Genomic DNA, 24,573 nt, shown 5'->3' with positions numbered 1-24,573 from the left:
ATACAAATTAAAAACACGATAATTAGAAAACTAACGAAACGATTAGCAATATTTCAATGTTTCCTTATTTTTGACCAAGGTCATTGGTGCATATTGATATTATTAGTTGGCGACACGGCCCCTCTGAATGTTTAATTGCTCCCCTGTAATAAAATCACGTGAATAAATTATATCACCCAAATCTCGCGAGAGAGAACCTGCCCACGCGAATTGTGGTTACGTTTTAGAATGACATCAACAGCTACCGCTTTCTGTACGATGTGAGTGTGGTTGTCATTTCTAATACGAGGGCATTTATTGTTGTCTAGCTTCTGATAATTTCTCCCACGCTCAGACGATAGGATATCAACCAGAAGAGATTCAAGAAAGAAGTACGGGCGCTGGGAGAGTGGTAGGCGACGATTGAAAGACGACGATACTGGCGATAAAATAAACAGGAGCAGCCATATACCGGTAAAAGCAACCACCTGCGATAACAATCTTTGTGGCCCCGATACTTTTCGTCGTTTGGTAATTTCATACCAACAAAATAAAAGGTAAGTTTACTCACTGATAAATTAACACAAAATGTGTATCATTATTTTGTGCGATCGCTCCCCAGTAAATATTTAATGGGTCTGTGGAAAACATTGCGATCGTCAACACTCAGATCTGTAAACACGCCCACACTTTCATTATCTCTCCGTGTTAGACAATTACCGTTCGTCTTTCACGTGTTTCTTTTCTCCTTATTCCTCTGCCATTTAAACATTCTCGGTCAACGACTGCTCCACTTCTTTACGTGTCGTTTTCTTTAATACTACATTGATTATAAGGGTCTTCAACGCCAATGTTTATCACAAATATATTCGTCCACATTAAAAAACAAACAAACATTACATTACATTTTGCTAAAGTCATTGAATTAATCAATATACCTGGAGTAGGGGAAAATGTGGTCAAATTCAAGTTAAATTATCTTTACTAAGAACTGGCTGGTACAGTTAGTAATTGTACTCGCCAGTGACCCACGATAATAAATAATGTTGTGGTTGTTCCTATAATAAATAGGGAGGGATTTTTTTTATTTTTCTATATATTTTTTATTTGTTATAACTCTGTTTTATATTTTGACTTATAATAAAAATGAAATGATATGAAAGTCATAAATCATTTTAATTTTCCATTAAAATCTCAATCAAAGCCTGCAACTTTTTCTCAAATACAGCCCAAAAAGTTTTGAGTTGTAAAAAATAGGGTAGGTCTAGTTGTAAACACCACATAATTTTTTTTTACTTGAATGAAAAAGTAGTCTGGCAATATTAGGCTGAAAACAAAATAAAAATATAGATAGATGTGACAGTTGCAATAGTAAGCTAGTATCAATATTGCTACTTTGTTAGAAAAACGGAGTTATATTGAAATATAACTGCTGATTGGGTTGCTTTTTTGTTCACAGTAATTGAATTCCTGGGTTTAAAAGTAAATAAAAAAAGTTGCATGTCCAACGAACTGGTTGAACTGTATAAGTATATAAGTAATTCTTCAATTGGCAGAGTAATTATCTTTAAAAAAATTGTTAATATTTTATTCTTGCTTGTCAGGGTAATGTTTTACATGTGCATGTACCTCTCTGTATGTCCTAATCCTGAAACATCACCCTACATGAACATGCAGTGTGTATCGCTTTAACTAGAGTGTTTACAACATTTTTCAATTGTGTGGATTTTCAAATTTGTTTATCAATTCTGTAATCGCCAGTCATGTTTCATTACCTTACCTGGTAAAATTTGCATGTTCATATTGAATGGACAACCCTAGTAATAAGGCTTAACTCTATTAAGAATTGTATCATATTTTACTGGTATTGAAAAGGGTGTAATTTTTTAAGTAGCTGACAAGGTCAGATTACATTTTTTATTACATCCCTCCCCATCTCTCTTTCTCCCTCTTTTTTATGGAATACATTCCTATCTATGTATAACTCCTCAAAAAGAAGTTGTCACCCCTCCTTTCATCTGCTTCTGCCAACTCCCAAAATACATGTACTAAACATACACTAGGTGCAGTTAATCTAGGTGTACAATACAGACTAACACTAACAGGTTGACCATTAGAAACGTTAGGAACAAGAGGAGTGGTGTTGGGGTGATGGGATACATTTCAAAAATTCTGCAATAAACAATTAAATAAATTTTACATACCTAAAAAAACCCACTCAGATGTACATGTAACTGAGAAATACCGAAAAAAAATGATGCAACATCATCGTGAAAAAACAAATCTATCTCAAAACTATAAGTGAACACAACAAAAATGCGCAGTTATTCTATCATCTTCCCTCTCAGAATTTCTAACGGTCGACTCCTAAACCAATCTAAAGTAAGCAAATAATGTCAGCTAACAACAAGACCTCACATGTTCCCTATCTTTCCTGGCTATCTTGTATTCTTGACATGTGTATTTATTGGCAGTTGGTTATCTATGACATATTTGTGTCTTTGTAATCGTCTGCTGTTGTCACCTTTTGACCTAGACAATGTTTCTTCTTTTCTGTTCATAAAATCTTGATGAAAATCACTATGTGAGAATCTTCAAAATGAAATCTGAGTGAATTCTCAAAATTCAAAGGTCATGGAGGTGATCACTTAAGGTAGCTCGCTAACATTGAAACATAGAAAAAATTTAACATGGTAAATTGTTGTGTGATGATGTCCATACATGCAAATCATTCTTATTTGAAGTTTTTACGACGAAAGAAGCATGTGTTTTCAAAAAGTCGCATGCAAAATAATTCAAAAATTGCCATTTGGAAAAAAAACCAATTGTAAACTACTCAAAACATTTTTGATTAATTAATTTTTGAGGTCGTTTTGTGGGAAACCTTGTTTGGTGCCCATATATGTTTATTTCAGAGTTTTGAACATTACAGTATTTTTTTTTAAATAGCAAACTACCTTAAACGCGCTTCCAATGTCTTGATACCTCTCAGTTTTTGTTTCCAGTAACCTATAGTATGCCAACCCATACTTTTTATGCAAATTACCCAGTTTTGTTATTTATATGCAATTAGCTATGGTCATTCCATCAATGCTTTTACATTAATGGAGTTACATTTACAGCAGTTCTGAGAGTTATTCAGACATGAGTCAGTTAGATAGATGGCTTACAACTGAGCTAAAACACTTTGCCTTGTTTTAGACTTGATGGCGCCATTGTACAGATAGCATATTTTGCGGTATTCACTATGGATTGTTAACATATTGTAATGATTTGCCATTCTAGTTTACAAATTCAATAATTATCCTTCAATTTTGTTTGTATCTACATTATATGTGTTTTGAGAAATATTAAATTTTAAAACACAACAAAATAACTGTTCGTTTATTTTGATTATTGAACACGTATCATTTTGAAAAATTGCACTTGGCTACTGTCTCGCTAGTATGTGTTTATACAACCATGGTACATATATACACAAACTTGGTAACGGCAAGTAAAACCCCCAAAATAATCATAAATAAATAATAAAAATCAAAAACAAATAAATAAATTATAAAAATACAACAAATTCATAAATAAAAAAATATGAAAACAAAATGGAGCTCCTGTATTTGATTTTAATCAGAATGGAAATGGTATGACTTGTGCGTGTGTCAGTTGTAAGTCATCTTGCTAACTGACTGTCTGATTAATTCTCAGAACTGATGTAAACAAATCAATCATGAAAACTTAATAGGTAGTAGAAAACCACGAATATATACCAGTGCAACAATATTCAGGGGTTAATGGAATTGCCAAATTGTTTTCATTTCTTCCCTCTGTCTCTGGTCATTACAATGAGGTTTTGTGATACGATGTAAATGTACAGAATGCATTTAGCACCAAGTGTAACTGTAGTATGTTATCTTTAATTGGCTAGATTGTTTATATCTACAACAGTTACTGTGTAGCACCAAGATTAACTTAATGCACTCTGCTCTGTATGTAAGATAAAGTCTAATCCAGTATGTTTTAGTAAGAATACATAATTGATTTAAGTTATAGTATTACTTGTACTTCCTCGCATGTACTTTAATACTTTGATTGTGGCATGTACTGTAAAGTAATGTATTTCTGCTTGGAATTTATTTTCACTATTTTTTCCCGAAGGGATGATTCAGTGAAAATAAAATCCAGCGAATATACTTTTTTTCCTATATTTTACATTCAACTTGTAAAAAATTAGTGAAAATAAATTCCATACAAAACACCCAAAAAGCATTTTCAGCGAAAATTAAATCCAGCTAAAATAAAGTGTTTTACGGTATATACAAATATATTGCTGAGTGGTAGAAATTTGTTAGGGGTATGGGGGATTTATAACTTCACTGAGGCATTCAAGTTATTATTTCAAAACATTCTGAGGGATTCAACAAACGCCAAACAATTTCTTGTGTATTTCCCTGTCCAGTAATGTGCTACACACTTTTGATGATGGTCAATTACGATGAAGTAAGTTCACCTCAATGCAGTATTCATTTCTGAAAGATAAGACATTAATATAAAAAAGAGAAAATCAAGTTCAAAATCAAATAATTCAATTTTTGTGGCAGACGTTCGGTCTTCCATGCATTACATGAGATCTCGGCTGTGAAAATCATCAATTTCAAGGCATAAATATAAATAAAAAATGTGTTAAATTTACTACATTTGCTTTGTTACTTAGATGCATCCCTAATGTATGGGTTTATGTGATTGAAATCATTGATTTGGTAGAATGTTTTTATGCCACACCTAACACTGAATGTCACACTGAAAGCTTCTAATAAAACCAATATAGTTATAATTGTGAAGGAAATAGTTTGAAGGTCACATGATGCATTTATAACAGTCAGATGAGTCATCTAGTTTGCTTAGCTTTCTTTTTCTGACAAGTCAGGGAAATAAAATTGTGGGTAGAATATCAATTTTCACTATTCAGTGAATGATAATTACTATTAAAGGTTGATATGACGATTACTGGTCAAGCCATCTTATTTTGGTAGATTTTTGAAGAAATAGCCCTCATTTTGTAATTCAAGGTAACCCTGTCTTATTTTTTTAGGGGAGGCTAATTCTGTAACAGGACTTGAAAACCCTCTATTCTGAGGGAACCAAATTGCATAATTATTTGCCATATTTTGGGTGTAAAACAGTAAATTTAACCGAAAACACTTGGGTCCTTTGTCGGAAATGATTGACCACATTAAGGACATTTTGAAAAAAAATAAAAATACCAGAAAATTGCTGATATTCATCTGGTAAGCATCTGAATCACTGAATATTGATGATTTGTTGAATATATATCATTATGCTTTCTCTGGAAATTGGTTGTTTTTCTTATTTTATGTTCAAAATTATTATTACATTTACAAAATCCAGAGGGCTTCCAGATTCACACTTTACCAAAACCAAGTGACTGTAACATTTGGATTTAAATATTGACAATTTAAATCCTCTTCATATTTTGTCATTTATGTAGATTCTTCAGATTCAATTCATTTGAATATAAATCAGCAGTATGGGCAATTTAGTAGATTTTTTGGATCTGTTATTTATTGCTATTAGGCAATATGCTTGGCAATCATGACCTCAAGGAAAGTTGTTCATAAGATAAATAAACCCATCAAAATCAATTGAACCCCTTTTCTTGAATTAAGTTATTACTGGGTAGTCCCTGTTGAAATAGTTTTGTTATCTATTAAGTCAGGATAAAAATCTTGTTCATGGACCCCACACACTTTATAAGCAAGCAATTACTTGGTGTTTTATTGTTGTGTTGTATTGGAATGTGTTTCTATGTGAGGTTTTGCTATGCATGCTACGCATGAATAGTGTATTTCTGCTTTCCATTGTTAGAGAGTACTGGTTAGAGAATTAATAGTCTCTTAACTACAATTATTGTGAGTCAGTTTTCTCATGCATTATAATCATTTTAAATTGAGGTCACATGCATGCATGTAACACTTTACATTCAAATGTACGTATTTTTAGTTTTTTCATCACTATGGTAATATACACATACTAATGTATACCAATACTGGCTAAAACTGCATTGTTTTCACAGCTAATTTCAAACTGGTTTAGCCACTTCAAAAATTGAGGGAAATTAAAAATCACACATTTTTGTGAAACATGCTACTGTAATGTACATTTTCTATTAGCAATAAGTTTTCCTGATGTTTAATTTATACTTCTATGAATGATTACTGGTATTGCTTTAAAATGATATGACCTAAACCTTATAATATACTGTGGAATACTTTATTTTCGCTGGAATTAATTTTTGCTGAAAGGGCTTTTTGGGCGTATTGTGTGGAATTTATTTTCACTGATTTTTGATGAGTTTAATGTAAAATATAGGAAAAAAAGTATATTCACTGGATTTTATTTTCACGGAAACATCCCTTCAGCGAAAATAGCAAAAATAAATTCCAAGCAAAAATAAAACCTAAATATATAGTGGTATATATTAGGTATATACCGGTAGTGTTCAATATTTTTGAGTTTCATGTTATTTATACTGCTGTGCGTTATAAACAATTCCATTGATAACTAGACATAGCTCGCTTTTTCCAAATATTGACTGATCAAAAACATTTTGTTTGAAGTCAGTTCAGCAGAATTGATATGAAGTACGATGTTTATAGTCAATGTTTACTTTATCTAACAGCTTCAAGTAGCAATAGCTAGATAAGGAACAAGAAACATTGGTTCTTGAAGTACTCTCTTCCGGCAGTAATATTTTATTGGGAAATTTATCATTTTCAATGAAGTGCTCAAGATGTAATCAATCAAAAGTTTTACCAAAATATTATTTTAAGATCCCATAAAATGAAAGATTATAGAGATTTCTTTGTCTTGTCTAGAAGAGGTTCATTTGTATATTTGAAGAAAAAGTAATAAATTTACCATATTGACAAATACTGTCTTAAATTTAATTAGTATTCTGAATCTGAGGGGACATTAATTAAAACTTATGGAGGAATTAGCTGTCTATTTTGAAGGGCACCCATTAAAAAGTTGTTAATGAAAAAGTTAATGAAAATGAAAAAAAAAAATAGGGTCACCAAATGATTTTTGGAGATGCATTGTACAAGGTACAAAATTGTGCTCGGTAACATGGGGTGAAATAGTTGCATGTTTTTATTGACATGATTCCCAATATTGGGCCAGTGGGGTGGGGTGGGGGGTGGGGGGTGGGTGCAGATATAAACTGGAATGGCCCATTGTGAAAACATTTGAAAAAAAATGACATTATTTAGTGAGTTTACAGGGTGATACTTATAGTTTTCCATTATATATGATGGGAGGTTCGCTCCCACGATGCATTGCATATGTGTGCAGTAACATTCTGAGTAAAACAAAATTTGAATATAGCTCTAACTGTCTTAATTATGAGAAATATATAATAAACATTCAAAATTTGGATGTATTTCAATGCATTTGGACATGGTGATTATTTCAGCTTCTCATTCGATTGCACGTTTGAATCACTTTAATTTGTTAATGTTTTTGAATAGTACATGTTGCATCGTGCATGGATTCACAAAGATTCGCTTCTATTCTAAATCATGCTACATGGAAATTACCTTTGCTTTGCGTTAAAAATAGAAGCCAAATAATAGACATAATAATTAAATTTATGAGATTATTGAGTATTATTCTATTATCAAAATGACAACTTTTGCTGAACAAATGAAAATGACTTCGTTTTGTGTTCATCTTTTATGTCCAGGAGGACAACTAGAGAAAACTTAAAAATTCATTTGTTAGACCACATGGGTTTTAGAACATGTATATTTATTTTAAAGTCATATGAGCTTCAATCGTGACCTTCATAAATTTCAAGTTCATCTTATGAATCTGAACACTTGAACTTGTTATGCAGTCAAAGGTTATGAAGGATTCAACAAGTGAGAAATCGTTTTATTTAGTTTGAATACAAACCTTGTCTTTGAATACACATAGCAGCCCTGTATATGACACCGTTTCGATATGTGTGACTCATATGGTATGTAATCTCTTCCGGATGTTTTTGTGTTTGTTTTTTGTTTATACTTTTTGTTTCTCACCACTATGGCAACGTGTCACCCTAACCTTTAAGTGGTGTCAGTCTCTTTGGCAACTATGGTGCTAAACATACATACCTTCAAGTTATTTAGAGTATCTTTTTATCTGATTAAAGTAGGCTATATATATATGCTTGCATCTATTATTATGTAGATTCTAAGGTATTCATTCATAATACAAATACTTTCTTATTTTGAGTGTTTGCTGTGCCAACTAGTTGTATATCAGTACGTTTTTCAACTTTTATATGCCTTTCCAACAAAATTCTAGTGTAAACATTTTGCTTTCGGATGAAGTAAACAAAGTTTAATTTTCCACTTCCAAATTTTTTTGGAAATAAAAAAAAAATTCAAAATTTTTCTGGAAATGAACAAAAAATAACCCATTTTTGTTTTTGTTTTTTGGTTTGGTTTTATCACAATTTTTTTATGGAATATAGCTATAACTATTATATTAACATTATTGATATGCAAATAGCTTACTTACACAATAACAAAATAACAAATATGTCAACAGATTTTCCAAAATTAGTCTGGACGCTGTTTGGTACCTATGAGAATGCAATTAAACTTCATCATTCCTTTAATTACGAGCTAGATGCTTGTATGAATATGGTAGTTTTATTGGATGCTCTCTAAGATGGATTACTATTTTCTTTGCTTTTTCATGGTAGTGTGAAAGATTGGTAGATGCATGTACTTGATGCTGTCCAGGTGTACAAGTCATATGAATTCATACGTCAGGTTCCCGATTTTGCTCACATTTCGCCTAAGCCGCCCATAACTTTTTACATCGACTTGATCAGATAAGGGTTAATGTATTCACTCATAATGTGAAATATTCATTATTCTTTGTTAATTAGTTACAGGCTTTTGTGTTGCCGGAGAGTAAGCCCAAACAGACAATGAACTAAATATATAATTTTTTTTGAGTATGTGTATATGTACCAAATTCAAACCATTCACCATGTTAAGTGCCAACAAATGTACCCTGGGTAAGTCTAAAATTACTCCACGACTCATTAGCTGAGGCCACTAGCTAAGATTTATTTAATAATGCATTCATATTTAAGTGAGTAAGGGAACACCATAACACTGAATACAATAGAGTGATTAACATATTGTATGGTTTTGCAAATCTATCAATATTCTTTGGAGACCACTGAGAACCTTGGTTAAAGTCGACAGGTGGTTGCATGCGTTTATCATTTTGACAGCACATTAACTTCATATAATGATAAGAAAATGGTCATACAGCCCTGTCACATCACCAAAAATGCAATTTCTGTGTAAAAATGCTCTATATTCGTTCAGCACTTGTAATTTTCATAAAAAAAGTTGATGGAGATGTTGAAGTCCGTAGTCTGGACTACGTGTCAGTGATGTCTCTCCTGACTGAATGATATTTAATGCGGGAACTGTTGCGTGTAGTGTTTCTATTTTTAGCCAATCATTAGTAGGTGATTGCATCCTGCTTATCTGTGTGATACTACGCAGTGCGTTGTTATTGTTCTCATAATCTCGTTAACTATTCATTAACTCTCACTCTAATTACTTGTTGTGAGTGACTTGAATTAACTGCATTCATCAATAAAACAATGGTGTTATCACTAGGAGCAGATAAAATGGCTCACCCCTGAGAATTGAGGAGCGGTCCTATCTGCTGTATAATTGATGGCATAGTACAAGTTATTACTATGTGGTATTATAATTGACCCATAGTTCACAGGTTTTTGATGACAGTTGATTTGACTAATAAAATTGGTATGGACATTGCTAAATTCATAAAAGTACACATACAACTGTATGCCTAATACAAAGAAAACTAGATTCTTGGTTCTTGTTTGCATTAATTTTAATAAAAGGTGTGCATTTGATGGTGTTAGCTGCCAAAATATTTTTCAAAATGATTTTCTTAGAAATTTACAAAGATAAAAAAGAAAAAAAATGTGCATAGTTTTTTTTTTTTTAATATGCATGTATCTGTATTGGTTCACTTTTATACCTCCTCAGTGTGTTGGTTGATGTAAACATTATGTTATGCAAAACAGCTGCACATAGCTGATACTCTGCTGTTGAATTTAAAAGTCATCCAGTCTTGAAAAAAAATCTCATTTACTAGTACTATTTATTAGCAACAGAGAGAGCATAGATATATTTTTATTTTTACAGATATGTATTCAAATATTATTTATTTTGACACAGTGATGGCATCAGCAAAGTGCAAAGAACTGCATCTATGCAGACTGATATATTATATAAAAATATTATGTTTTTTTTCAATCCCCCATTGGATAATCTTGTATATAAATAAATAATTGATTGGTTTCAGTATTCAGAGTAGACTTTGTGAGAGTGCATGGTTTGATGACATTTCTTGAGGGTTTTATTGAATAATTAAATATAATTCCAGGATATTTTCTAGTAAGTTGATGTCTGTATTCACGAGTGATTACTGCCATTATTTTGTATCAATCTGAGCTGTAGGCGAGAATTGATTCTATTCTGATGGCAACCACAAGTGTCTACCTGACAATACCTGACAATATTGTGGGATTATGTATTCATCACATACAAAAAGTGAAGCAGTTGAATTTTGAATGTGGTGGTATGGCTGAAATAATATCAAATAGGGATATACATACATGTACTTGCCTTGTACAATGTATGTTAATTTTGTTGACGTTTCTTCATGATACTTTCACTAATATTCTAGAATTCCTTTTTAATTTCAACTGATTGTTTTAAAGCGAGAGGGTCGTCACCAGCGGATGCGCAGGAATTGAGTACCAAGCGACGATAACAACGCGCGCTAAAACGCAAAAGCTCATGGGTAGACGCTTGTTTCTAAACAATGACATGCTATGGTCATCTGACGCATGCACAGGTGACGACTCCCCTGCTTTAAGTGACTGAATAGTAATTGTGAAAGTAAACACATGAGCTTACCAACATGAATCATTTTCCAGCTTTCAGTGAAATCAGCAAAAATATGAGCCAGTGAATAGTTAAGCTTTCTACAATGGTTGACACATATTAGATTGAAAGTGTACTGAAATTGCTTTAATAGACCATTTTCCATTCACTACGAGAATCACGCGTTATGCGTGAAATGGAACGTAAAAACAGGACAAACAAAGGTCATAGCGTCGTAGTGGCGTCAAACATCGCGTGGGATTCGACAAACGCAAAAATATTTTGGGGGGCATTTCCATTCTTAATAATGTGCTGTACACATTTGATGATAGACAATTTTGATTAAGTGAGGGTATTCAAAAGCAATATTCCTCTGTCGAAGATCGGCCGGTCAATGTGAGTTACGAAAATCAAATCGTTCGATTTTTGCGGCAGACGTTCCACGCGCGTCTTTCATGCATCTCGCAAGATCTCGCAGTTGAACGGAAAATCACCTATTATGTTGGAGACATATTTACACGAGTCTCGAGAAAATCGCAAACACATAGATTTTACTGTGGTTTTAATTCTCTAGGCATCGAATGAACGTGTTGAATGCATTTCTGCCACAGGCTAATTTGAATATTCAAATATTCTTGTATTCTTAATGTGTATATTTAGTGAATGCTTGAACACCTGTAGTGATACAAAAAGTGTACTCAAAACAGACAAACACGTCATTATGAGCTCACTTAAAGCGGGAGGGTTGTCACTTGCGCACAAGCGGGAATTGAGTCCCAAGTGATACTAACAACACACGCTAAAAACTCAAAGGCTCATGGGTAGACGCTTGTTTGTGAACATTGACACGCTATGGCCATCTGATGCATGCGCAGGTGACGACTCCCTCGCTTTAACCAGAAAATGTTTGTTACGTTTTCTGCAATTGTTTCAACAGAATTACATTGGTAATCCCATTCATGTGATGCTCAGAAACGCCCAGATAAGGATCCTTCATGCCAATATGTGTAAGAGTGGACTTACATTTTTGTGTTTGGTATATAAATAAATAAAAAAAAACTATTAGTAATATAGCGTATTTAAAAAAAAACGCTTAATCACCTGGTGTGTGTGTAAAATGTTGCCTGTGGCAGATACTGATTCTGGTTCTCAGCCACACTACCAACCGCGGAAATCAGTTGAGGCTAAGAGAATGCGTGGTCTAAGAATAATGACAGTAACATTAATAACATTTCATTGTTGTTCTAATAAATGCCCTTGAATTAGCTATACCTTAACTGACACATGTGAAATTGTTACGGTAATATTAAAATTTGACTTGATGTCAATCATTAACACAATAAAAATATGAGAAGTGCTTTTCCCTGAATGCACATGTATTTGATGCACTGTGACCTCCAGTAGTAGCATAATGCATTCCAATCACATATTGCACTCACATACATGTATATATGCCCTGAAAACTGATGTGACATGTTTGGTAATTGCAGCCATTTTGAAGAAATAGGATCACGTTCTGTCTAACTGTTCTATCATAAAGAATTATAGGTAATTTTTCAGGCAAAATTGAACATTTTTTTTATATGACAGACAGGCTTAGCTGCAGTTTTTCCAAAAGAAACTATTGGTATCAATTATAATTTTTTCTGCATCTAGAAATCTACTACTGGAGTCTTGCATACTATACATGCACCAGGTGATGCTTGAAGCAGAAAATGCATGCTTATGAATGGTAATATGAAGGCATTCTAAGGCTAGCACTTATAAAAATCAGTCCATTTGAAATTATTACCAGACTCTCCTGAAGGCACCTAAGGCAGTCAAGTGGGGCACATTAAAAAAATAGTCTTTAAGAATTTTGAGTTCTGAAAATGGTAACATATTTATTATATAAATGGATCATGCTTTATTTTATATCACAGTAAATTACTTTAATATACATTCTTTTTATTTTCAGACAAATCTCCCGTGTATGTAGATATCTATATCTATATCTAGATTGAACCTGGAAACAGAGCAAGACCTAGTAGGTGAGGCAACTTTAGTTATCCCTGCCATTCTAACCCTTCTCTCCTTCAATTTTATGGAGTATTCCAATTACAAGAGGTGGGTATGGTGCAGATGTTAGCATGTTCAGCTTGCATCAGGGTCTGAGGAATGTCCTCAGCTGACTTGTACTCAGCAGCATGTTGAATTGGTTGTTCTGTTTTTGGGATTGAATACCGTTGACCCCATGAATTATATTGAATAGAAGACATCATTTCTTTATCTGTAAACTGATATCAATCTGGAATTACAACTTGAATTAGTATAAAAAATACTAATTTCCTAATTGATGTCTTTTGGTACATTTAGGTACTACCGGTACTTGTTTTATTGCTTTATAATTTTTCTGGAGTATTGTATTTGTTGTATAATTTGTTTGTGAAATAGACCAGTTACACCTGAAAAGGTGCTAGATGTCACAAATTTCTGTATTTCAAATTTTGTTAAAGTACCACATTGATGTTTATTATTGGCCTTTATACGGTGTGTATGTATGTGATTTGTTTGAAAGTGTAGTGACTGACATTCTATCAATTGCAAATAATTAAGCCTTGGTTTTTAAATTGTATGTGTATGATTAAAATAATCACCATACGTGTGAAAAATACATAAATTGCAATGCGGAAGAGTTGTTACCTGCACATGCACAAGAATTGAATCCTAAGCGGCGATAACAGTGCATGCTAAAAACGCAAAGGCTCATGAGTAGACGCTTGTTTGTAAACAACAACATTGTAAACTGAGAACAGACTTCTCAAGGTAGAGTGAACCAAGTGAGTATTGGTCACCAGATCCGGGAGGAGAATAACACACTGGAGAGGAGCACTTGTAGCCAAGGTGTTTATTGCTCAACTGCTAGGCCTGGAACTGAGTCTAAATACTCACGAGATGTTCCATACAATGTATCAATATCATTATGCAAATAACTAAACTAAACGTCATAGCCTCAAATCATTACAAACATGCTATGTCCATCTTTCGCATCCGCAGGAGATGACTCCCTCGCTTTAACTGAGGGAAGCATACAGCCACAACCAGTGTACCGCATAATGCCTGTTAATTATTCTGTTGGTCGGCAATAATCAAAATTTTGAGTTGGGTTGATAAAAGATCATTATTTATCTACACAGTCAACGTTCTATTGATTTTTAAATTCTCCGTCGCTGACATTCGAACACAAGTGGCGTCAGCTGCCTTCCTGATCAGATCAACAACATTGATTTGCATGACTTTACTAGACTAAAACTTTTTCATTATTCAAAATGTTGAAAACTTCCCTTTCATCATATGAAAGGGAAGTTTCATTTCATCATAAATTGTCTTTATTGTTTTTGATTTGTTTTATTTTTTTAGAAAAGTTTTTTATTTTTTGTTTTAATTTCTTTCTGTAAGACCCTTTTTATCCTTTCCTAAGGATTTTATGCGTCTAATAAAAAAAATAATATGAGTGAGAGACGTTGTGTTTGCCACTGGAAGAATTGATGTATAATAATTTAAAACAAAGTAAAATAAACATTTTGGACAATACCTCTAGTCAAATATTTTTATTTAATTTAATTTTTATTTAGTTATTTTGATTTAATTACAAATGAAAATTATCAACTATTCTAACAATAATATAAATTGTGAAAATATTATTTAGGAATGGAATGGCTTTCTTTAGTCCAGTTCCTCATATCAGTGGGTGTTGTAAAGTGATCTGAATCATGTCTGAATAGAATCATGCCAGTCAATAAAAAATAGGAACGTTGAAACAAATCAAATGTGGACTAAGTGACAATAGATCTTTTTAAACCATCAATGTTGTTGAGGCGTTTAAATATTTTTTTTTTTCAAGTTTGAACAAATTTTAACTTCATAAATATACCTGTTATTATCGTTTCTGTATCCTTATTTGTTTGACGGAATTAAACAACTTTATTCGCATTATTAAAAAATACTTGTATTATTACTAGTAATGTTGGGTTTGAACTTCACTATTTGCTCAAAGCATATATATATGCATTATGCTGGGCCTTCATGTACATAGTGCATGTGTATACATACATGTACCATGTCAAAGCTATATTCCAGCCAACCAGTACATATAATAAAATAAAGTTTGGTACTTAAAATGTTTTAATATTCACTACACTCTGAGTGTATACAGTTAACTTCCAACTTTCTCTTAGCTGGCTGGCTTTTCACAAAAACTTACAATTTTTGTATGTAAGTATTATTATCGTCAATTATTTTAATGTATTCTTTGTGGTGTTTACCTATGTTACAAAAATAAGATGTATTTAGGCAGATTTCATATTACACACATTTGAGATATGTGGCAATTTGACACGAGCTAAACTATAGCTTTTAAGCTACATGTAGTTAAAAGCTGCAGCTGCGTTTACTTGATAGATTCTACAGATTCACTTTATTCCTTTGACTACCACCCCCCTGTTCAGTTTATGAAATATGCATTGACATGAATAAGAGTAGATTGCACGGTTACATGTATTGAAATGCCAAACAGAATGTGTAGTTAGTATACATATGTTGCAGCTTTAATACATTTGTAGGTCAATAAAATTTGCTTCACATTCCAGCCAAAATTTTAAAATTGTGCAAAGATGTTGTTTTATGGTTTTTTTTGGAAAATTAACATCACCTTGACAACAAGATCTTTATAATGTTCAATGTAGCATTTATTGACTACTGGTATATACAGTCTAAATATATACAGTCTATAATATATTTAAAAATTGTGCAAAGATGTTGTTTTATGTTTTTTGGGAAGATAAACATTATCTTGGTAACAAGATCTTTATAATGTTCAATGTAGCATTTATTAACTATATACAGTCTAAATATAACTTAACAAGTTTACCAGGCTAAGCTAGCTTTAAGTCAGCTTAGTGTAGATAAATGCTAATCTATTCTCTGACTGTACTGCACATGCTTCAGAAGAGAGGGTGACCTTTTGGCTGTGCAAGAAACAACTGGAAATTCAGATGTGTATCTTGGTATGTTTCACATTCAATAATGTAGTGATTATATATATATGATCAGAGGTACATTACTTGGGGTTTGCAACTACGGTGACATGATACCAAGATCCTGTTTCAATCTCGCTCTCGCATAAGTGTTCCAACTCAGAAAAATGCGAATGCGCATGCCCGAAGTAACTAGGATACTGGGAGGTCCAGGTGAATCAAAATAGCTGCTCATGATATGACGGATTAACATAACTATATTTTCTGTACATTTTCGATGTATTACATTTTTTCACTATGAATGTGGTAATACATGTTTTATTGTTTTATTACAAACTGCCTATGTCATGTCAGAAGGTTGTAGCATCAGTCTCGCTATCTACGAGATGAGACTTGAATGGGATCTTTGCATGATGTCACCATGCAGTACTATGCATGTTGCAAACCCCAAGTAATGTACCTCTGATATGATCCATAGTCTTTAACAGAAAATTCTACATTGTCCCCTGATGTTAGGAATGCTGCAGTCACAACTGAATCTACAGAAATGTAGTACCGGTATCAGTTGATGATTTTTGGCAATTTGCAAAACTTGCGAATATACTATAACTGTTGCATTTAAACAAAATGTTGCTGACAATACAACTCTGAGATTCCCCAGCTCATAAATACTGCTATAAAATGTTTCTTAATTCTTGAAATGCTTGAAATTAGAGCAGTTTACAGCACACAGCACTTGAAATCACCCAGAATTCTCTATTATTGGTACCACTGATCATTGATTTCTCTAACACTTTTTACTGGTTTACCATACAGACTGTATTAAATTCCTAGAGAATCTGCTGTATTTGTTTTGCAATTTGTGATCAGAATGTCAAATCGACCCCAAAGTCTGGTGAAGAACAATTTATAGAGGTGATAATAATGCTGTCAATCTTTGGGGAGTATAATCTGCAACTTAAGTACTCGTCCTCATCACCTGGCAGCTAATTTGCATATTTATGTATAAAGCCACCCTGCCACTTGCACGATTCTGTGCCACGCATTGGCACGACTGAAGTTGTGCCAGTGCGCAAACTAGTCATAAACTGGAGTGAAGTGTGCGTGAACCTGTCGCGACTGCATGCCATGTCGGGAGGAGAATTATGAAAAATTTTGGTCAGACCTAGTCGTGAACTATGCGCAAACTGTTCGTGACCACGTTGGGACGATGCAGGAGGATGCGTGCCAGTGTGTGGCAGTGCGAGCGAAATTGCACAAACAGTTTGTGCCAATGGGAGAAGTGCGTAAACTATGCGCAAACCATGCGTGAACGTGTAGTGCCAGTTTGTGTCAATGTGGGCACTGATAGGCACACATTCGTGAACTATTCATGAACAGTGCGAGAGCCTCCCAAGTTCGTGCCCCAAAATGGCACGACTTGCCACGACAAAATCATGACCAAAAGTCATGCAAGTGTCAAGGGTTGCTTTACATGCATTCAAAGACAAAACCAGGTGTTAGGGATTTCTTTATAATTATCAAAGAATTGTATAATATGGTTATAAACTATGTTTGGTTTACTGTTGGCAAAAAAAAAAAAATACTACTCTCACAAAACATTCAGCAATTTGGAGAAAAAAAAAATATTTTGAAAAAATACGTTTCCAGAATGCATGAAGCATGAACACAGACTGCTGTGTATTGGAAAAATTCACCAAACTTCTACCGACCACTATATGTAATAACTACAAACCACACAGGATTGTGGGTAATCACAGGCGCTGTGCAGCAGAGCAGGGCTTGGAAACCTTGTGCATGCATGTCTAAGGTGTATTTTTTTCTGCAATTTAATATTGTGTGATGTTGATAAATTATTCCCATTGTAATTCGACAAACCCTTAGGTGTTTCATGGAAATCATTCAATTGGATATACTCATACTAAGTTGCCATAGTGATGCTATGTGTCTGATGACATCACTGAGTGTTGTTAGGTGTTTTTGTGATGAGATTTTCTTTGATTTCCCCGTAGCCTCGTTATAAAATAATATTCTTAGTTGAAACTCCCCCAAAGAATCTCCTAGATGTCTGTAATGCTTTAGGGGGGTGTGGATAGACAAACATACGTGTCCAGTAACAAAAGTTGATTTAATATTTGGGAGAAAGATTTTTATTTCATTTTCAAATGAATGAGGGGGAATATAAATCAAAGCCTTCAGTAGTTTAAAGTTTATTTTAATGCACCTTAAAGCATGTATCACTGTACATCATTGCCATTCTGTATTGATGCATTGATTGCACTGTATTTGCTTTATTAGAAGAGCATCTCTAATAGTGCGTTGTTAGCTTGGAATCTAGCCATTCTGATAACACCCAAGAGTAGCCTGGTGAATCGCTATATGTAAATTCTACGTACCGGTAGGCAGCACTGAACTCTGTCATCACTGATTGGTTGTCTCCATAACCTCAGTATATTACTACGAGTACATACATGCATTGACTGACCCGCATACAACACTTAATTCTTACTAGTTCAGTCTTTTATTATTCATAGCGATCTTACACATAGCGTCTATTCTAGTGCACATGGTTGAATATTGAAGTTCCACAGGCATATTTTTTTTTTGAAACATGTATGCAAATTTCCTGCAAACATTTAAACTATAAATAAACCACTTTCACTTTGTGTTTAATAGAAATATTTTCCCAAATTTTGTAATTCAGCAAAAGTCTTGATATTTGTGGCATATTTCATGTCAAGTGTCAATGACTTTTGTCGAATTTTGTCTTCACGGATGCCATAAAATTCTTGATTGTTGCAATTCACCTAGCAGAGCTATGATGCACATATGACAGCAATGCATGCTGGGTATAATGTAAGGAGATGCGGTCTTTGAACATGAGAAATTAGTTTAACACATATTTAATGGGCATCAGCCTAAATGTATCTTATTTTACATGGGCTCTATTGCTTAAATTGCAATAATTTTACCAAAAATGCAATGGCAGCATTAAGTCTGTGTCAGAATTTTTTTATCATTCTGAAAAAAAAAGTGTTATTGTGTTTGTATTTAAACCGCCCACCTTATACCATATGTTCCATGCTGCATTATTAATTTAAGCTCTTATCAAACATGAAGTGAAAGAAGAAAAATTTGATTGAATAATATATGAAAACAGTCTGTTGCGTGACTTTTTAGCGCTTTTATATCAAGGTATTTTTTAGTATTTTTTCTTCCAGTAGAATCACCTATTTTCACAGCCAGCTTTAATATAGCTCTTTCCTCAGAGTTTAATTCTTCAAGATAAGTGTGCAAATTCAATTGAATTGCTTAATTTCCATTACTTTCATAAAGCCACATGGGTCCAGATCAGCTACATGTATTTTCTTGTATATGATATATTTATCTCTAACACTTCCGCAGACTGAACCGAAGCATTCTAATTTGTTTTTAACTACCCGGTATATAAGTGCACTATAGATGAAATGAGAATATTTCAACTGTTTCAATCAAAGTTTTCAAGTGTTGAATGGCTTCACTGGGCTTCAGAGTAGAAGGTTTTGATTTATTAGCAGTATTATGGTGATCATGTCGCAGTGCAAACAGAATGGAGAAAATGATATGTGATATTTATGAGAGATTTTGTTTTGTTGAGTCTAAGCACAAGGCACAATTTGATACGATGAAACAGATCAACAAACAACCTGTTCTTTGATTGGTCTGACTGTTTGGTATTATGGTTGGGTAACCAATCATTCAAACTCTTGTATGTAGTTTTGAATTGATTCAAAATGCCTGGGTATAGGTATATGTAAAAGAGTGTTACACTAGAATGTTTTGTCACCAGGGGAGTGTGATAAACTGTCTTCATCAAATAATATGGTCGCCTGCCCTTTCAGTTGGATGAATTCCCATTACATGCCTCAGTTAGAGTTCAGTTTTGTGTTTCTATGGTTGCTGCAGTCGAGCGTGTACCTACAGCAGAATCGAGTGCTGATTTTATAACCAAGTTTGTTTGCCTCGGAACCCCGATATAGATACTTCATAAAGTGCACATTATGAAAGTGTAGTAAGATTGATCTCCCCCGACATCATTGTTGTCCATATGGTAGACAGACAACCTTAAAGTCTGCTATTCACGTTACTGGTGCTTTATGTGCATTCATGCTGTGTTAGCATTGGGTCATGACAATCATTAACCAACTACTAGTACCCTATATGTTATAAGGCAAATAGTATGGACCGTGCGGATCATCCCTAAACTGCACCCTAACACTCTAGCCCCTCAATATGCCCCTCCAAATAACTATAAGTGACCAAAAGAGGGGTATATACAATTGAAATGGGAGAGGTGCACTGGAGGGACAGCAGAGTTAGGATTTATAAGTGAGGAGCCCGAAGGAACTCTTACCAGCAGTGCTAACACAGTACATGTACATAAAAATGTAAAGTTGAGCATTAAAAAAATTGTCAAAATCACCAAAACTGCTGTCAGGCACAAAAAAAGTTGAGTATTTAAACTAGTGATTATCTCTTCACATCATGAAAGCATGACTGTCGTCAATTTGGCATCATATGGCCTCTGACTCGGCTACTGACGTCATATAAACTGTTACCATAGAAACACTACCCAGTGTTCCCGGATACTTTACTTGTTTGATATGCTGATTGTTACTTCCATAGACTGTATTAAACTTTCCAGTATTGATGTAACATATTGTATGCACTTCATGTGTGGATTATAGCTGCTGATTGCATGACGTGTACAGTACATGTACGTATTATTATTAGTTGCATAGCTTTGCAACTCAACCAACAGACAATATTGTACTTCTACTTTAAAGGGCGGCAGTCGTCGTGTCACGTTCTGTTCGATATGGGACTCATATCGACGTATACAGCGCATGTAAAATACATTGTTTATTTACATGAAATTCAAACACGCGCTGCACGAAGACCACTGCGCTTTAATTGCCATATAAAATAATATTTTACCAAGCTGGCTCTCAACTAGCTTTGGATTTTTGAAAAAAAATTTTAATGTTAGTATTATTGTCATTATTAATTTTAACTTAATAATATTTACCTAAGTTACTAATAAGACATATTTATGCAGATTACTGAGCAATTTACATACCTAATGATTTTAAAAGAAAGTTAAAGCGAGTCGGTCGTCACCTACGCATGCGTCAGGTGGCCATAGCGTGTTAGTGTTTATAAATAAGCATCTACCCATGAGCCTTTGCGTTTTTAGCATGTGTTGTTATTGTCGCTTGGAACTCAATTCCTGCATGTGCGCAGGTGACGACCCTCCCGCTTTAAGCTAACTTTAAGGCACCTGAAAGCCAGCTAAATGTTTAACTACACTTGTTCTGTACTGTAGATGTATAGTAGATTTAAAAGCAGTTTTAAGCCAACCACCTGTGGAATTACCAATCCATATTAATGGTTTGTTGATAGGTTAGCTCATAACAATTGAACATCAAACCGTGATTGGCCAAATACCTGTATATTCCATATTTCTGATTTGCTAATCATAAAAGCACACTAAACCTGGTCTTGTTTGGTTGGTGTTTTTTCAAACTTTGTAAAACATACCATGCACTCATCAGCTGCATGTAATCACATGTACATGGTTGCAATATGAATAATATACCTGCCAATCATGTCTTTGATTTGATATTATGTTGGTACCAAGTGACCTATCAGTGAATCAGAAATTGATTGATGTTTCACAGGTGGTAGGCTAATATACCAGCCAATCATGTCTATGATTTGATATTATGTTGTGGCCAAGTGACCTATCAGTGAATCAGAAATTGATTGATGTTTCACAGGTGGTAGGCTAATATACCAGCCAATCATGTCTATGATTTGGTATAATGTTGTGGTCAGGTGACCTATCTGTGAATCAGAAATTGATTGATGTTTCACAGGTGGTAGGCTAATATACTAGCCAATCATGTCTATTATTTGATATAATGTTGTGGTCAGGTGACCTATCAGTGAATCAGAAAGTGTATTGGTCTTCCATTATCACAAGTAACATAGGTAGCAAACAATCAGCTTTCATAGTCCTGTGTCATAGTCCATCAAGCTTAAAGCAAAACAAGCAACTTTCATAACCTATAAACCCATGCTAGTCAGTTTAATTTGTTTTCATTCACAAGATGCACAATTTCTTATTCTTAATTTAATTATTAATTACTCGATCTCCAGCAATCTCCATTGGCCACAAATTTAATTAAGTTGTTCTCTGCCATTTCCTGTTATATAATAAACCTCACTCATTAATAAATTGTATGTCAAAACTGATTTGTCCCGGATTAAAATTCATGAAAGCATTAACATGTTGTTGACTCTTGAGTGTTGGTTGGAGAAGGTGAACATGATAGCATGAATAGCATACATGTATATGCTGGAATTATTTGCACCAAATATTGTTTTTTTATTGTAAAATGCACAGAAATACGTGATTGAAATGTAAATGTGATGGGTTATGTCAACGCTGTACTGTACCTGATTGTCCACATACACCTATATATATCATGTAACAAACAAGCTAACATGCATGACCTTGTCGTCTCTACCATTTGTCTTACAGTAATTGTCACTTTAAATGTAAATAACGTTGTAAGGTGCAAAACATTTCTAGAGTTAAGGCATTACCTGTCCGCTGTGTTAAGACTAGAGAATACATGTATATGTCTAGATGAGAGATGACTGTTAAGGGAAATCTGGTGATATTCATAGAAGATATTCAAGGCCAAAATTTAAACTACTTTATATTTGATCCAGCCAGCCCTATTGAATATGAATACTATTTTTTACTAAAAACAATGTTCCATACATTTACATGACACTTGCATATGTTATACAGGAAATAATATTCATCCATTTACAGGAGTTTTTGATAATTCTAAGTTAAAATGGAGCATTCTATGGCTTCCTTGGGGCCAAAATTACTATCAGACAGGTCACAGTTGAAGACTGTGGCCACATGTGATCCCTGGTCAATCAGAATTTTATGGTTGCTAGAGGATCTGCTCCCTGGGGTAAGGGGGGCGCATGACCATGGGATGAGGGCGCTGCGCCCCTGTTCCCTTGTTTAAACAAATCCCTGCATTTATATATCATAAATTTTGCTTAGGTGTCACTTTGTCACAAGTGTGAGTGCTGTTCAAGCTGTATTATCTGTTAAACTTATTTGAAGTCATTAACATGTACTAAAAGGAGCCAGGAATTGGAACCAGCAGTTTTGGCGTTTATGAGTTCTGTGTGTTAAAACATGTCTGATTGTTTTTTTATCCCAAATGTATCTAAAATCCCAACATGCAATGCTGTTTCGATTCCTGCTTTAGAACACACTCAACACAACTAGGTAGCCTATGAAGTATAAAATGTTTCATGTTTGCTTGGACACACTGGTAACAAAATGCTATGAAATCTCTATATAACATTTATAAATTTAAAAAGGAAGAAAAGAACAGGACAACTTCAGAAGTGGGTGTTCATCAAACAAATGCCCTGACTTGCATCTTATCCAATTGATTAATTAAGTTGGCTGCATTAGAGAGTTGTCAGTTGCATATGTGATTTAAAGGACTTGTTAATACCATAAGTTACTGAAAAATTTGATCACGGCCAAATCTTCATAAATGCTCGGCGATGTTCATCTATTTGCTAAAAATCTCTGACCCAGATATCTTGCAGATCTTGTATTTGGTATCCTTGAGGGCAGACATTTTCACCGCCTGGCAACCCTCGCGGTGAAAACAAAGGCCTAAAACTCGCAGAAAACAGTACTTTGGGATGGTTGTTGAGGCTCTCAAGAACAGTGTAAGATTAGCCCTACGTGTGTAACATATATACCGGTACATTTGGTTGTTCAGGATTACTTCAAAGTTGAGTCTGTGTTGTCTTCTCTTTCAACGACATGACCGGCGTTCCACAGCAGCACGCATAGAGCTCATAGAAATGCATGTACAGTGATGCGCATCTTAGCAATGTGGAACGTCTTGTTACGTAGCTCCACCCCAAGGATACGGCACATATTACTTTATACTTCAAGTGCTACAAAAAAAAAATATATCTAAGATAATATTGTCATCGAATGGTGAATATTTCTAAAGATAATTAAATTTAAGTTCACAGTATTTGACATGTTGGATAGAAAGTTTTTACTTTCAGTCATATCATGTCACATGGTTGGTTATGTACATTCAAACTTGTGCATATAGTGATCGCTTTTAGGCAGTCCCGAGACATAATAACCTGTCTGTAAAAAACACCTGTCTATAGTGACACTCTTTCAGCAATATTTTCGCAGATTCACCATTTTTTAGGAGTCAAAAATAATAATTTCGCTTATAAAGCAGTACCATCTTCTTTAATAGTTTCTTGACAAAACGTCAAATGCATAAGTTGGCGTTGATCCATAAGAAAAAAATAATCCAATCTACATCTAAAGACCACAGGTTCACATTGTATATGTCTGTTTGCTTTACTTAGGTCTGACTGTATGTATACATACATTTGCCTTATTTGGATGCAAGTCAACAAATAATTACAAATTCATTAGGAAAATG

The 24,573-nt window shown here is 34.0% G+C and overlaps 1 protein-coding gene across 3 annotated transcripts in view; it reads left to right on the top strand.

Moving 5' to 3' along the window:
• Positions 1–205: 205 nt before the first annotated feature.
• Positions 206–24,573, top strand: part of LOC100313746 (synaptotagmin 1) — a 66,082-nt gene continuing 41,714 nt past the window's right edge. Inside the window, exons 1-2 of one of the 3 annotated variants that reach the window (XM_085505852.1) lie at positions 206–536; positions 12,946–13,018. The gene's annotated coding sequence lies outside the window, so the exon portion shown is untranslated. The remainder of the gene's footprint in view (positions 537–12,945; positions 13,019–24,573) is intronic. The other 2 variants (XM_085505853.1, XM_085505854.1) reach the window with 2 other exon arrangements.

Source organism: Saccoglossus kowalevskii, chromosome 12 (assembly GCF_978046115.1).
Source record: "Saccoglossus kowalevskii chromosome 12, keSacKowa6.1, whole genome shotgun sequence".
Taxonomy (NCBI): domain Eukaryota; kingdom Metazoa; phylum Hemichordata; class Enteropneusta; family Harrimaniidae; genus Saccoglossus; species Saccoglossus kowalevskii.
This window is presented reverse-complemented; position numbering and strand designations above follow the sequence as displayed.